General features: G+C 40.2%; 1 pseudogene; it reads left to right on the plus strand.

The window, feature by feature from the left end:
• The first annotated feature begins 891 nt into the window (after positions 1-891).
• Positions 892-3,515, plus strand: LOC140502527 (transforming acidic coiled-coil-containing protein 3-like; annotated as a pseudogene).
• The last annotated feature ends 13,242 nt before the right edge of the window (positions 3,516-16,757 follow it).

Here is a 16,757-nt window from a genome sequence, read left to right on the forward strand (position 1 = left end):
GAGTTTGAGGTCCCCCACTACTATAGTTTTGCTCTCTGTTTCTTCCTGCAACTTCTTAACTTCTCCTCTAAGAATTTGGATGCTATACCACTTGTACCATATATGTTTAGTAATGGTATTTCTTCATTGTCTATGGTGCCTTTTAGCAGGGTATAGTTTCTTTATCTCTTTTGATTAGATCCATTTCTGCTTTTATTTTGTCTGAGATTAGGATTGCTTTTTTACATCAGCTGAACCACAAAATATTCATCTCCAACCTTTTGCCTTCACCCTGTGTGTATGCCCCTTTTTCAAATGTGTTTCTTGTAAACAACATATTATTGGATTATGGTTTTTAATCCATTCTGCTATCTTCCTCTCTTTTATGGGAGAGTTCATCCCATTCACATCCACAGCTATGATTACTCTCTGTGTCTTTCCCTTTAACCCCTTTCCACTTGTTTATGCTTTTAGTACTCCCTTCTTCTTTCCCCTGTACAATAGAGTTTTAATTTTTGACCACAACCTCCCTCAGTCTTCCCTCATTCCTTTCAGTCCCCTTCCCTTTTAATCCCTTTTTCCTCCCCCTTCCCCTCCTCCTGCCTATCGAGCCAGTTTTATTTCTATGCTTAACTGAGTTTGTTGTTCCCTCCTTGAATCCAATCAGATGAGAGTACCTCTCAAACCAAGCTCAGCTCTCTCCTCTCATTCCTTCTAGTGTAAACATTTTTGTGCCTCTTCCTTTGAGGTAATTTATTTTTTTCTGCCTCCTCCTTTTCACATCTCCTATTACAATCCCTTCACACAGATCTCCCCTAGCAAGCTCTTGGAATAAGAACAGGGAAGACTCATCTGCGGCACTTTTAAACAACGTGGAAGTTATCCCAGACTACACCCAGTTTCCTTTCCAATATGGATTCTCTGGTGTACAGCAAGGTTTCCCTTTTGCCTGAATGCTTTCCCACACTCACAGTATTTATAAGACTTGTCTCCTGTTTGGATTCAGTGATGTATAGTAAAGCTCTTGGAATAAAAACAGGGAAGACTCATCTGTGGCATTACTGAAGAACATAGGAGTTATCCCAGACTACACCGAGGTGACATTTCAAACTACTCTGCATGATCCACAGACAAATAGAATTTTGAACCTGAGCATGGCAGGTAGTATTGAAAACTCTTTTACTCTGGATGATGGCACAGATGATTTAAAAAATTCTCAATCTCCTGCATCAAGACATGAAAAAATCAGAAGGTGGTTAAGGAAGCTGATAGGAAAACTACGATTGAAAATCCTCAAAAACAAGAAACAAATCCTGCCTCTTATCCAAATGATCTGCTGCCAGTGAAAAGCAGTGGCTGCTACAATATTGACTTGGATGGTCTGAAGGATCTTGGTCTATTTGTAAACTCATCCCAGATTCCAAGGTCTTTTGAAAGTTCACTAAAGTCTCCAGTAGTAACTGACTCTGAAATTGTTTTAGAAGAATTTAACCGTTACTCATTGGATGATAACTTTCCACTAATTTCTGAAAGCTTTAAAGGTCCCCCTGGAATAAAATCCTCAAGAAGCACTGAAAAAAGCACAGGGAAAAGTTATGATAGTGTAAGATTTGCTTCATTGACTGACAAAAGCACTAATGACATAAAAAGAGAATCAGCTTTAGAGGATGAGTCTGGTGGCAGTGTGGTAACCCAGAATCTTATTATGAATGAAGTGGTATGCAGTAAGGAAGAACAGAAATTATCTTTGGTCTCTGGACAGCCTGAAGAACCAGTTTCTAACATAGCACATGATATCCAGTCTGACAGTGTATCAACACATTTGCTAGCTTGTAACTCTGACTTTGTCAAAAATGATGAAAAAAAGATGATTGATTCTGAACCACGAAACCTTCCCCTTGCAGAAGAGAAGTCTGTGCAAGTGGCTGGGTCTTTGAAAGATCAGCGTATAAAACTAGAATTTGACTTTTCTGATACCATTGCTGTCAGACCACTTCCATGTAAACTAAGGAAGGGCCCTGTAATTAAACCCCTTTCCAAGAAAGCTTCTGTATCCCAGGAGAAAGTGGCAAAAAACTTGGCAAAGGAAAGCAAATGTCAGGATAAAGAAAATATGGACCCACTTCTTCCAAAGGGATCTCATAATTTAGATTGGGACAAGCTTAATGATCCAAGCTTTAACCCATTTGAAAAAATGTCTAAGCCTTCTATTTCTGATCACCAGAAATCTAGTAATGAAGTCACTCAGCTTCAATAGAATCATGTAGCACAGAAGAACTGTCTTTCCAGTGAGGACCAGACTAGTGGGACTCTTATTGATGAGATACCTAGAAGTCAGCAGGTTACTACCCATGTTGCTGCTGCTGAATCTAATGCTTCTAATAGGAACATAAACTTTGATATAAGGGGATCAGGAGAAAAGAGAAAGTTCTTCAGATACTTCAGTTGACACCAACAGCCAAGTGAGTCCTATATTACCAATTGGCACTGAATTCCCCCAGAAGGACGAATTGGGTGCAAATGTCAAGATAGGAACTGTGATACCTGAAGAGGACTTCAGATCTCCTTCACAAGTGTTAAGTATGGGTATAGAAATTGACTATTTGGAACAATTTGGAACTTCTTCATTTAAGGAGTCTGCCTTGAGAAAACAGTCTTTATATATTAAATTTCACCCACTCCTGAAAGAAAGTCCTGATAAACCAGCTCCTGTAACTACTAACATAACAAACAGCCTTGTGGACATAAGCAAGCAAACTCAGGAAAACCAACATGGTGCAACACTTTATGAATTTGACTTCCTATGAACACTTAATTTTTCTGTAACAGGACCTCCTCCTTTTGATGAACTGGAATGTTTGGATGTTCCTGTGACAGCCACAGATTTGCCTCTTTCAATAGATGTGATTATAGATGTATTGAAGACGTGGATGCGGCTGTAAGAAAAGGCAAACAAGAAGTTGAAGAAAAACAAATGAAAATTCAAGAATTGGAAGATAGATATGAAAAATTTCATGCAGAATATGTAGCAATGGGGAAAATTGTGGAAGATTATGAAGGAATAATAACTCAGCTGATGGAGAATTCTCAGAAGCAGAAGGCTGCTGCAGAAGCTAAAATCCAGATGATTTTTTCAGAAAAACAGCAAATCACAGAAGACATGAATTCCATGGAAAAGTCTTTCTCTGACCTCTTCAAACAACTAGAAAAACAGAAGGAGGTTTTAGAAGGATATCAAAAGAATAAAGAAACATTGAAGAAATGTGAGGAAGATTTTCTAGTAAGAACTGAAAAGCAAGAGCAGAGATACCAAGTCCTGAATGCTCATGTGGAGGAGAAGTTAAAACTAGCACATGAACAAATTGTCCAGGTTCTCAGAAAAATGAAAGCTGAGACTCCGGCTTTATGAGCAAATTTACAAAGGGAACAAATGAAAGTTCAATCACGAGAGAAAACTCTGGAACAAAAAAACTAAAGAAAAGGATGAATTAACGAAAATCTGTGGTGACTTGATTTCAAAGATGGAGAGGATCTGACCTAGGGATTTAGGATTATTCCCTTCTTTTTTGACTCTCACTCCTTGTTTCAATGTTATCAGTTATGTAAATATCATCTTGATGTGCACCTTCTTAACCTTTATTTTTCCATGTTGCAAATATACTAAAATGTATTTTTTTGATTTAGTAAATTGAAGTGTTTTAAAAAATATTTTTAAAAAAAGGTTTTTCTAACTTCATCTAACAGTCTACAGAACTAAATCACACGTTTGTAATCTTTTCAAGAAACTTTTGAACTGGTTACCTGGTTGCACTAAGGACAGATTTCACTCAGATCTTTTGAGAATAGTCCCAGGAGGGACATCTAGAGGGTAATTAGAAGAATTGTAATAATTTCTCATTCTTTTTCTTTTCTACAAATTTTAGAATCAATTATTTTAAAAGTTGTTTAGTATTTTATTTATATTTTGTTTTAAAATAACTGTCACTTCCGAATATACTCATTTTCTTCCCCCTACCTCAAAACTTCTTGTTAAAAAAAAACAAAACAAAACACAACTTTTTTTAAGAAAGGGATTGGGAAAGATCCTTAGTAAAAAACAGTTTCTTTTTTTTCCAGCTCCTCTCTAGAGCCAACTTTAATTCTTAACTAGTCTTCTTGCCTGTGGTGTGACACCTCCCTAGCCCCCATCTATCTTACATACCATCATGAGATTAATCCTCTTAAAGAAGGACTAATCTTACTTTCTTGCTCACACTTCCAGTGGTCTTCTATTCTCTGCAGGGATAAGGTATAGGTTCTTTATATACTGAGCTAGAAACTAAAGTGCTATAACTTACCTAGTGCTCAGCTGACTGGTGTTGGAAAGCAGAACCCAGGGGAAGTTTTTTGGGTTTCCTTGCAGTTACCTTGGAACTAGCTTGTTAATGTGGAGGAGGGATATTCTGTCCAGAGGAGGTTTCCTCTGTTGGGCTAGAGAATAGGCAAGCTCAGTGGTTGGTGATCCTGTCTGTGCTAGTGTTTTCCCCATTCTCCTGGGTTGCAGAGGCATGCCTGGGGTTCTGGTGTTGGCAGTTGCTGGCTTCACCCCCCTGGGGCTCAGGATCTTTTCCCAGTTTGCTGAGGTGGGGCTATCTGGGAAAGATCTAGTCCTGCACTGGTACACTTCAGCCACAGCAAGAGGGAAGCTCCTTAGAGATCTTCCTAGCCTCACAGGCTAAGAGACAGTTTACCCCTTCTGCTGCTCCCACTGTTCCAGAGTTTTTCTCTGGGAGATATTCCCTGGGCTCATTAAGGTCTAGGGGAGGGAGATAGCAATTACAGGTCATTCTGTCATCTTCGCTCCTGGAACTGGAAATCCTTGGTTTCATCTTTGAGGAAGAGAGTTTTATTTGGGGATTTTATCCTGGAAGTCAGCATGCATATCCATAGTGGCTGCTGTGGGTATTACATTGTCACTATAAGGAGCTGATGGCATACAAAGCCTCTTCTTCAGGTGCAGTTTCAGGTAGAGAAAGGTAAAAGGTCAATGACTTCAGCATTGATTAATGGTCTTTTGACAACACTAAGGAAGTGCTCAGACCATCTCTCTAGGATTATGTCCTTATTACTAATCAATGTGGCTCCATCAGCATTTGAGTATTTGAGATACACTGCAGGACTTTGGTCCATGAAAACCCTTCAGGGAACCATAAATATGGTTTGTTTTGCTATTATCAACAAAAAATTGAATTTCTTCTGCTTTCTTCCTGAGTCAATAATCCTATATCACCCCAATCTTCAATTATTCTTTACCTGTAATGGAATTAAATGCTACCTTCTTAGAGATGAACTTTGAGATAGGTAAAAATGGTGAAATGGTATGGGGAGTGTCTTTTGATCCATGCAGTAATTGGACTTAAGTGAGGTAGTGTTGCAAAAAGTCATTGGCCTCACTTTCTCTTCCAATCATAACAGTCCAGTGGCAGGACAGAGTTAAGATGACTAGGGATGATGCAATATGCAGTGAACACCCTTAGTATCTTCAATGTCTAACTAAGCTCTAAGTGCACTACAACACCTACCCATTGGAGAAAATTGCTGTCCTTTACCTAACACACCAGAAGAAGTCTTCACATTCTTGGAGTGGACACCCTCCCCCCCAACTCACTGATAGATTTGACACACTTTGGCTACCCTCAACCTGGTTTTCTCCATCTGCTGAAAAGTTTTACTAGGGTATGACCTCTGTGCATGCTACAGCTTCTTGCAGACACAAGTTAAATTTAGGTTCATCAGGTGGATACCAAATATGGAAAGCAACCCTGAAAAGGGCTTGGCAACACTCATAACAGAGGTACTAATCATCCCCAAAGCACCTTACACCCCACACCTATCCTAGCTCCTCACTGAAATATTTACCTTTCATGATTCTTTTTTTTTTCTCTTGTGACTTTTATCACATGCCTGATTTGTGTTTTTCTCTCTATTGGACTTGAATGCAATCAATTTAGAATGTGAAAAATTACTGTTTAAAATACATGTAATTATTGAATAAACATGATATAAGAAATGTTGCTAAGAATTAAAAAAACTCTTGATTTGGAAATTAAAGAATATCATCTGGGTGTTTTAAAGAAAGGAAAAGTATATTTAATCTAAAGGGAAAACTATCTAGATTGTGCAAAATGTATCAGCTTTTAATCACTCTTTCCTCAGAGAGTGACAAGTTTATTGTTTTAAAGAGCAAAAGGAAAAAAAAAGGAATTGAACCTGTTTGCAAGTGTCAGTAAAAAGATGGAATGAAACTGCAAATAGTTCTTAAGTATCAGAGAATTTTCAGGAACAGTTGGCAGTTTAAATTTATCTGGCTCTTATGAACTGCCTACATGAAAAGAGAAAGACTTGTGACTGACTTAAAAATTAGTTAACTTCAACATGTACAAATGTTTTGTGATATTTTTAAAATAAATCAGAGACAAAGGTTTAAAGATATAGACACAAAAATAGAATTTTTTGATACTTTATGAAGACAAATTGTATTAAAATAATGTTTTGAGTGTAATAAGAAAAACTAAGGGAACTAACTTCTTAAACATTAGTTGTGTCAAGTGCTTTCCATAAACAATACTGACTTTCAGTTTATTTCACTTAACATATTATTGGCCACTTAACATATTATTGAAGCCACAATGAATATTTTTTTAATTTATTTGGATAAAATGTTTTACTTAAATTTGGAAGTTATCAAATATGTTGGGTCCAAATTGGTTTAGTCTGTTTTGAAAGCATGTAAGCAGTGTTAGTCTCTTGAGCACTTTTTATTGCGATAGCAATTTACATTTACTATTGATATTTTAATTTGTCTTAAACCAAAAGAAGGCAGTATATCATTTTTATTTCAAAATTTTATTAGTAAACTAATTTAAGTAGTATAAAAATTGTGTAACACAGAACTAAAGTATTATATTGTTTGATTAATTATATAAGCCAGTTGATGCTGAATTTTATTGATCAAAAGATCAATTTTGAAAATAATTGATAAATATTTGAATAACAAAGGAAAAGTTCAGTACAATTAATTATTTTGATAATTTAGCATATGGTTGGTAAAGTAGGAGAAAATTTTTTTAAAAAATTACTGTTAGCAATTTTACACAGAACGTACTCTGTCCTTAAAAAAATTAGAAAAATAAAAATTCTTCCTGAGGTAAATGATTTCAAAAAATGGCAAATTCCTGTAAGTAACAGGAGTCCACTCATTTGTAGCATGCATTAAGGCTACATTAAGGAAATGAATGGATTCAGCTCTTTGAATAATTTAAACGAGAATAAATAGAAGGTTTATGAGAATGGAAATGGTTCAACCAGAAATGCTGAAAAATAAGTGAAATCAATAACAATTTTCTTTAAAGAACTGGTATTAATAGCTCTAAGTAATGTGATATTTTGAAGGATAACATTAGTGATAGTAAAACCAGAGTTCATTTCATTGATTAAGGTTTTTCTTAAAAATAATTTAAAGTGAGATGTGTTCTCACATGAAGGTAATTGTGACAGATTAGAATGTAATATAAACTGCCATTGTTATTTGATATCATGAAGCTTATTGTGTTTGAATGATTATAGGGACAATATTCACCTGTGTTCATCTCAGTTTATTAATCTGTAAAATGTATACAAATAGTACCTATACCCAGAGTTGTTGGGAGAGCCAAATAATATAGGGATTGTGAAGTCCTTAAAATAATACTTAACATAAAACTGATAAATAATTCTATTAGAAATATTGTTAGAAAAGAAAATTCTTAGACTTCCAGGAGCCAAGATAGTAGAGTAAGTGGTAAGACATGCTCAAATTCCCTTGCTGACTTTGAAAAACCCAGAAATTACTTCCCCTGGAAAAATCCTGGGAAAGTGGAGCAAGCAGAAAGATGGGGTAAGCATTTTTTTTTAGATCTTGAGACTAGGAAGATTATAGGAAAAGATCCTTTTTGCTATGACTGAAGGCGACCAGTACAAGATGGGAGGCATCCTGGCAAGACAGCAACAAGTCCAATTTCAGCAAAGCAGCAGGAGATCCTGAGCTCCACGGTGGTGGAGTGTGCAAGTGCCAACACCAGGGCCAACCACATGCCTTCACACCCACAGGGGAACCAGCAGACACCAACAGAAGGAACCAACAATTGTGTGGTGGACAGGTATCCACCAGTCACTGATCCTACCCATGTTCTAGTACAGTCACCAACAAAGAGGCAAACTCCAGGTGATCTCCAGTGACCAGACCACCCCCACACACAAAGCTCACCCCATGAGTTTCAGTGTAACCCAGGGGAAATGCAGTAAAACCCCACCTGGCATCAGCACACATCAGACTCCACCACCAGCTCCAGCTCAGTATGAAGTAAGCTACAGTCTCTACAACTGCCAGCTGCCAGTGCCTGAGGCCTCAGCACACAAAGCCTATGACCAGGCCCTTAGCCCCAAGCACAAGAAGTGTGAGACAGCATACCCTGTGCCCCAGAAGAAAACCACTTTTAAAGCTAAAAAAAGAGACAAACACCATAAGGAAGAAGCAACATAGAAAATCAAAGATCATAGATTCTTCTTATGGGGACAGGGAAGAATAAAACAAAAATTCGGAAGAGGACAGCAATGTTACTATACCCACATGTGAAAACTTAAAGGGGAATGTGAACTGATCTCAAGCCCATAAAAGGCTCCTTGGAAGATCTCAAGAAAGATTTTAAAAGTCAAATTAGAGAGGAAAAATAAAAATTGAACAATTCCTTCAAAAACACAATTGACAAAATGGAAAAATAAAGTACACTGAAGAAAGTAACTCCTTAAAAATTAGAACTGACTAAATGGAAAAGGAGATACAAAACTTAAGAAACCAGTTCATTAAATATTAGAATTGGGGCTGGGGAAGAGCCAACATGGCATAGTGAGAGCAACTACCCACCTAATCTCTATGACAGATTCCTTCATATACCTCTAAAAAAGAAAATTTGAACAAATTTTAGAGTGGCAGAATCCAATAGGAGACAGACTGTTGCGGATTTTCAATCCAGGACAGACTGAAATGTCAACATGGAGAATCTGTTGCATACAGCACACAGGCTGTAACAACACAGATCTCACCATAGCAAGGAAGCCCTCGGTGGTCTGAAGCAGTAGCAGCACTGCAGAATCTCAAACATATCAGCCTAGGATGGGAATGCAGTGGAACTTAGGGAGAGAGAACCATAGAACCATAGGTAACTGCAGCAGCTGCTCCTGAGACTATCTGCCTACAGATTAAATGTCTATAAGTCAGCTCCTTGTATTTCCAGGACCCAAGATGACGGAATGAATGGTAAATTCAGTACCCCTCCCCTTGTTGACCTTGAAAAACTGAAAATGTTTCCTCAGGAAATATCCTGGAACAGCGGGATCAGACAAAGGGGTAAACAGTCTCTAAGCCAGTGAGGTTAAGAAAATCACAAAGTGGAGTTACTCTTGCTGTGGCTGAAGGGGACCAGTACAGGATCTGAGCTGTCCCAGACAGATCTACCTCAGCAAACCAGGAGGAGATCTCGAGCCCCGGAGGGGTGGAACCCATAACTGCCAACAACAGGACAGCAAGCATGCCTTAGTACAGCAAGGGGCATCAAGAAGACACTAGCATAAATGGAGTTCACCAACCACTGAGTCTGCCTGTGCTCAGGAGAGCAGGTCTCCTGTGATCACACCATCCCTCCCCCATGTTTAACACAACTAGCTCCAGGGTAAGTCCAGGGAAACTCAGAAAGACTTCACCTGGCCTCTTCTTTGGCATACCGGCCAGCTGAGCAGCAGGTATGCTACAGAATTCTAACTTGTAGCTGAAAAAAAACAAAACCAGAGGTCACAATACACAATGCCTCAAATTCTGAATACAAGAACCACAGAGCCTCCTGGGGCTGAGAAGCAGAGATCCACTTTAAAAATCAGGAAAATGGTGATCATCATGAGCAACAAGAAAACCAGAAAAGAAAAGAGCATAGAATCTTTCTATGGGGACAAAGACCAAAGCACAATGCAAAAGAGGTCACCACTGAGACTGTACTCCCATCTGAAACTTCAGAAGGGAATAAGTACTGGTCTCAAGCCCAAAGAGCATTCTTGGAGGAACTCAAGAAGGACTTTAAAAGCAAAAAAAGAGAAGTAGAAGAAAAACTGGCCAACGATTTTAAAAATACGAAAAAATAAATCAGAAGAATTTAATAGGAAAATTGGATTAATTGAAAAGGAAGCACAAAACCTAACTGGGAAAATTGGACAAATGAGAAAGAAAGCACAAAACATAACTGGGAAAATTGAAAAAAAAAATGGAAAAGGGAACACAAAACCAAACTGAAGAAAATAGCACCTTAAAAGAAACAATTAGGGGGCGGAGCCAAGATGGCGGAGTAGAAAGACGCAAATACACATAACTCCGAACCCACAACCCATACAACATCGGTATAAAGTAACTCACAGCGAATTCTGGAGCAGTGAGGCCACAGAACAGTGAAGAGAAGCAGATTTCTGTTCCAGAGGGACCTGCAAACCTCTCGCAAAAGGTCCATCGCACTGCAGACGCGGAGCCCAGACCTGCTGCGGCCACAGCACCAAGAAGAACAGACCCGAGCAGGCTTCAGGGACGGGATCTCCAGTGGCCACACAAGTCCCTCCACCCACAGGTGATGGGGGTCGGTGAGAGAGTCTCTTTGGCGGGTCGCGAGGGGATTTGGGTGCCCCCATGGCTCGGGCCCCCTCAGAAGGCAGAGGCTGAGGGGTGGCGGCGGACTGGGGCTCCCTGGGCGGGCAGGAGCCTGGATCCATTGTTGAAGGTCTGTACATAAACCCCCTGAGGGAACTGAGCCTGAGAGGCGGCCCTGCCCCAACCTCAGCACCTGAACTTAATCTCACACTGAATAGCAGCCCTGCCCCCGCCCAAAGCCCTGAGGCTGGAAGCAGCACTTGAATCTCAGACCCCAAACGCTGGCTGGGAGGATCAGGAGGCGAGGTGGGTGTGAGGAGAATATTCAGAGGTCAAGTCACTGGCCGGGAAAATGCCCAGAAAAGGGAAAAGAAATAACACTATAGAAGGTTACTTTCTAGGTGAACAGGCATTTCCTCCCTGCCTTTCTGATGAGGAAGAACCCAAATCCCCTCGCGACCCGCCAAAGAGACTCTCTCACCGACTCCCATCACCTGTGGGTGGAGGGACTTGTGTGGCCACTGGAGATCCCGTCCCTGAAGCCTGCTCGGGTCTGTTCTTCTTGGTGCCGTGGCCGCAGCAGGTCTGGGCTCCGCGTCTGCAGTGCGATGGACCTTTTGCGAGAGGTTTGCAGGTCCCTCTGGAACAGAAATCTGCTTCTCTTCACTGTTCTGTGGCCTCACTGCTCCAGAATTCGCCGTGAGTTACTTTATACCGATGTTGTATGGGTTGTGGGTTCGGAGTTATGTGTATTTCTGATGCTTACCATCAGGCAAAGAAACAGAAGGCAAGGCTTCTGTATCCCAGCCCACCCAATGGGCTCAGGCCATGGAAGAGCTCAAAAAGAATTTTGAAAATCAAGTGAGAGAGGTGGAGGAAAAGCTGGGAAGAGAAATGAGAGACATGAAGTCAAAGTATGAACAACAAATCAGCACCCTGCTAAAGGAGACCCAAAAAAATGTTGAAGAAAATAACACCTTGAAAAATAGGTTAACTCAATTGGCAAAAGAGGTTCAAGAAGCCAATGAGGAGAAGAATGCTTTCAAAAGCAGAATTAGCCAGATGGAAAAGGAGATTCAAAAGCTCGCTGAAGAAAATAGTTCTTTCAAAATGAGAATGGCACAGATGGAGGCTAAGGACTTTGTGAGAAAGCAAGATATCACAATACAAAACCAAAAGAATGGAAAAATGGAAGATAATGTGAAATATCTCATTGGAAAAACAACTGACCTGGAAAATAGATTCAGGAGAGACAATTTAAAAATTATGGGATTACCTGAAAGCCATGATCAAAAAAAGAGCCTAGACATCATCTTTCATGAAATTATCAAGGAAAACTGCCCTGAGATTCTAGAACCAGAGGACAAAATAAATATTCAAGGAATCCACAGAACACCGCCTGAAGGAGATCCAAAAAGAGAAACTCCTAGGAACATTGTGGCCAAATTCCAGAGTTCACAGGTCAAGGAGAAAATATTGCAAGCAGCTAGAAAGGAACAATTCAAGTATTGTGGAATTACAATCAGGATAACACAGGATCTAGCAGCCTCTACATTAAGGGATCGAAGGGCATGGAATAGGATATTCCAGAAGTCAAAGGAACTAGGACTAAAACCAAGAATCACCTGCCCAGCAAAACTGAGTATAATACTTCAGGGGAAAAATTGGTCTTTCAATGAAATAGAGGATTTTCAAGCATTCTTGATGAAAAGACCAGAGCTGAAAAGAAAATTTGACTTTCAAACACAAGAATGAAGAGAACCATGAAAAGGTGAACAGCAAAGAGAAGTCATAAGGGACTTACTAAAGTTGAACTGTTTGCATTCCTACATGGAAAGACAATATTTGTAACTCTTGAAACTTTTCAGTATCTGGGTACTAGGTGGGATTACACACACACACACATTCACACATGCACACACACATAGAGACAGAGTGCACAGAGTGAATTGAAGAGGATGGGATGATATCTTTAAAAAAATGATGAAATCAAGCAGTGAGAGAGAAATATATGGGGAGGAGAAAGGGAGAAATTGAATGGGGCAAATTTTCTCTCAGAAAAGAGGCAAGCAAAAGACTCATCAGTGGAGGGATAAAGAGGGGAGGTGAGAGAAAAACATGAAGTCTACTCTCATCACATTCCACTAAAGGAAAGAATAAAATGCACATTCATTTTGGTATGAAAACCTATCTTACAATACAGGAAAGTGGGGGATAAGGGGATAAGCAGGGTGGGGGGATGATAGAAGGGAGGGCATGGGGAGGAGGGTGCAATTCGAGGTCGACACTCATGGGGAGGGATAGGATCAAAAGACAATAGAAGTAATGGGGGACAGGATAGGATGGAGGGAAATATAGTTAGTCTTATACAACACAACTGTTATGGAAGTCATTTGCTAAACTACACAGATTTGGCCTATATTGAATTGCTTGCCTTCCAAAGGGAAGGGGTGGAGGGGGAGGGAGGCAGAGAAGTTGGAACTCAAGTTGTTAGGATCAACTGTCGAATAATGTTCTTGCCACTACGAAACAAGTAATATAGGTAAAGGGGTATAGAAAGCTATCTGGCCCTACAGGACAAAAGAGAAGATGGAGACAAGCGCAGAGAGGGATGATAGAAGAGAGAGCAGATTGGTCATAGGGGCAATTAGAATGCTTGGTGTTTGGGGTGGGGGAGAGGATAAAAGGGGAGAAAATTTGTAACCCAAAATTTTGTGAAAATGAATGTTAAAAGTTAAATAAAAAAAGAAAAAAAAGAAAAAAAAAGAAAATTAAAAGAAACAATTGGACAGATGGAAATGGAGATGCAAAAGTTAACAGAAGAAAACAATTTGATAAAAATTAGAATTGGGAAAGTAGAAGTTAATGACTCTATAAGGCATCAATAATCAATCAAATAGAATCTAAAGAGTGAAAAAACAGAAGAAGATATAAAATATCTAATTGGAAAAACAACTGACCTGGAAAATAGATCCCGGCGAGAAAAATCTAAGAATTATTGCTCTACCAGAAAGCTATGGTGAAAAAACAAGCCTGTACAATATATTTCAAGAAATCATCAAGCAGAGGGGGCGGAGCCAAGATGGCGTAGTAGAAAGACGCACATACACATAGCTCCGAACCCACAACCCATAGAACAACTACAAAGAAGTAACTCACGGCGAATTCTGCACCCAGAGGCCACAGAACATTGGAGCGAGGGAGATTTCTGTTACGGAGAGACCTGCAAACCTCTCGCAAAAGGTCCTTCGTGCTGCGGACTGGGCGCCGGGACTTGGAGCATAGGGCAGCCCTGCAGCAGCCGCATCGAGAGGAAAAGATCCGAGCAGGCTTCAGGGACGGGATCTCCAGCGGCCGCACAAGTACCTCCACTCACAGGTGACGGGGGTCGGTGAGAGAGTCCCTTTGGCGGGTCGAGGGGGGAGTGGGGTGCCCCCATGGCTCGGGCCCCCTCAGGAGACAGAAGCTGAGGGGCAGCGGCAGACCAGGGCTCTCCAAGCAGGCAGGAGCCTGGATCCATTGTTGAAGGTCTGTGCATAAACTCCCTGAGGGAACTGAGCCTGAGAGGCAGCCCTGCCCTCACCTGAGCATCTGAATTTAATCTCACACTGAATAGCAGCCCTGCCCCCGCCCAAAGCCCTGAGGCTGGAAGCAGCATTTGAATCTCAGACCCCAAACACTGGCTGGGAGGATCAGGAGGTGAGGTGGGTGTGAGGAAAATATTCAGAGGTCAAGTCACTGGCTGGGAAAATGCCCAGAAAAGGGAAAAGAAATAAGACTATAGAAGGTTACTTTCTTGGTGAACAGGCATTTCCTCCCTTCCTTTCTGATGAGGAAGAACAATGCCTACCATCAGGCAAAGACACAGAAATTAAGCCTTCTGTGTCCCAGCCCACTCAATGGGCACAGGCCATGGAAGAGCTCAAAAAGAATTTTGAAAATCAAGTTAGAGAGGTGGAGGAAAAGCTGGGAAGAGAAATGAGAGACATGAAGTCAAAGCATGAACAGCAAATCAGCTCCCTGCTAAAGGAGACCCAAAAAAATGTTGAAGAAAATAACACCTTGAAAACTAGCCTAACTCAATTGGCAAAAGAGGTTCAAAAAGCCAATGAGGAGAAGAATGCTTTCAAAAGCAGAATTAGCCAAATGGAAAAGGAGATTCAAAAGCTCACTGAAGAAAATAGTTCTTTCAAAATTAGAATGGAACAGATGGAGGCTAATGACTTTATGAGAAGCCAAGAAATCACAAAACAAAACCAAAAGAATGAAAAAATGGAAGATAATGTGAAATATCTCATTGGAAAAACAACTGACCTGGAAAATAGAGTCAGGAGAGACAATTTAAAAATTATGGCCCTACCTGAAAGCCATGATCAGAAAAAGAGCCTAGACATCATCTTTCATGAAATTATCAAGGAAAACTGCCCTGAGATTCTAGAACCAGAGGGAAAAATAAATATTCAAGGAATCCACAGAACACCGCCTGAAAGAGATCCAAAAAGAGAAACTCCTAGGAACATTGTGGCCAAATTCCAGAACTCCCAGGTGAAAGAGAAAATATTGCAAGCAGCTAGAAAGAAACAATTCAAGTATTGTGGAAATACAATCAGGATAACACAAGATCTAGCAGCTTCTACATTAAGGGATCGAAGGGCATGGAATAGGATATTCCAGAAGTCAAAGGAACTAGGACTAAAACCAAGAATCACCTACCCAGCAAAACTGAGTATAATACTTCAGGGGAAAAATTGGTCTTTCAATGAAATAGAGGATTTTCAAGCATTCTTGATGAAAAGACCAGAGCTGAAAAGAAAATTTGACTTCCAAACACAAGAATGAAGAGAACCCTGAAAAGGTGAACAGCAAAGAGAAGTCATAAGGGACTTACTAAAGGTGAACTGTTTACATTCCTACATGGAAAGACAATATTTGTAACTCTTGAAACATTTCAGTATCTGGGTACTGGGTGGGATTACACACACACACATGCACACACACCCACACACATAGAGACAGAGTGCACAGAGTGAATTGAAGAGGATGGGATCATATCTTAAAAAAAAAATGAAATCAAGCAGTGAGAGAGAAAGATATTGGGAGGAGAAAGGGAGAATTGAATGGGGCAAATTATCTCTCATAAAAGAGGCAAGCAAAAGACTCATTAGTGGAGGGATAAAGAGGGGAGGTGAGAGAAAAACATGAAGTCTACTCTCATCACATTCCACTAAAGGAAAGAATAAAATGCCTACTCATTTTGGTATGAAAACCTATCTTACAATACAGGAAAGTGGAGGATAAGGGGATAAGCAGAGTGGGGGGGGATGATAGAAGGGAGGGCATGGGGAGGAGAGTGCAATTTGAGGTCAACACTCATGGGGAGGGATAGGATCAAAAGAGAATAGAAGTAATGGGGAACAGGATAGGATGGAGGGAAATATAGTTAGTCCTATACAACACAACTATTATGGAAGTCATTTGCAAAACTACACAGATTTGGCCTATATTGAATTGCTTGCCTTCCAAAGGGAAGGGGTGGAGAGGGAGGGAGCTAAAGAAGTTGGAACTCAAAGTGTTAGGATCAACTGTAATGTTCTTACCACTAGGAAATAAGAAATACAGGTAAAGGGGTATAGAAAGCTATCTGGCCCTACAGGACAAAAGAGAAGACAGAGACAAGGGCAGAGAGGGATGATAGAAGAGAGAGCAGATTGGTCATAGGGGTAATTAGAATGCTTGGCGTTTGGGGGGGAGGGGAGAAAAGGGGAAAAATTTGTAACCCAAAATTTTGTGAAAATGAATGTTAAAAGCTAAATAAAAAAAAAAAATGAAGAAATCATCAAGCAAAACTGCCCAGATGTTCTAGATCCAGAGGGCAAAATACTCATTGATAGAATGCATTGTTCATCTCCTGAGAGGGATCCCAAACTGAAAACACCAAGGAATATCATTGCCAAATTCCAAAACTATCAAGTGAAGGAGAAAATACTGTAGGCATCCAGAATTCAATTATCAAGGAGCTACAGTCAGGATCATGCTAGTACTTGCAGCTTCTACATTAAAAGACTGAAGGGTTTGG

This window comes from Notamacropus eugenii, chromosome 4 (assembly GCF_028372415.1).
Source record: "Notamacropus eugenii isolate mMacEug1 chromosome 4, mMacEug1.pri_v2, whole genome shotgun sequence".
Lineage (NCBI taxonomy): Eukaryota > Metazoa > Chordata > Mammalia > Diprotodontia > Macropodidae > Notamacropus > Notamacropus eugenii.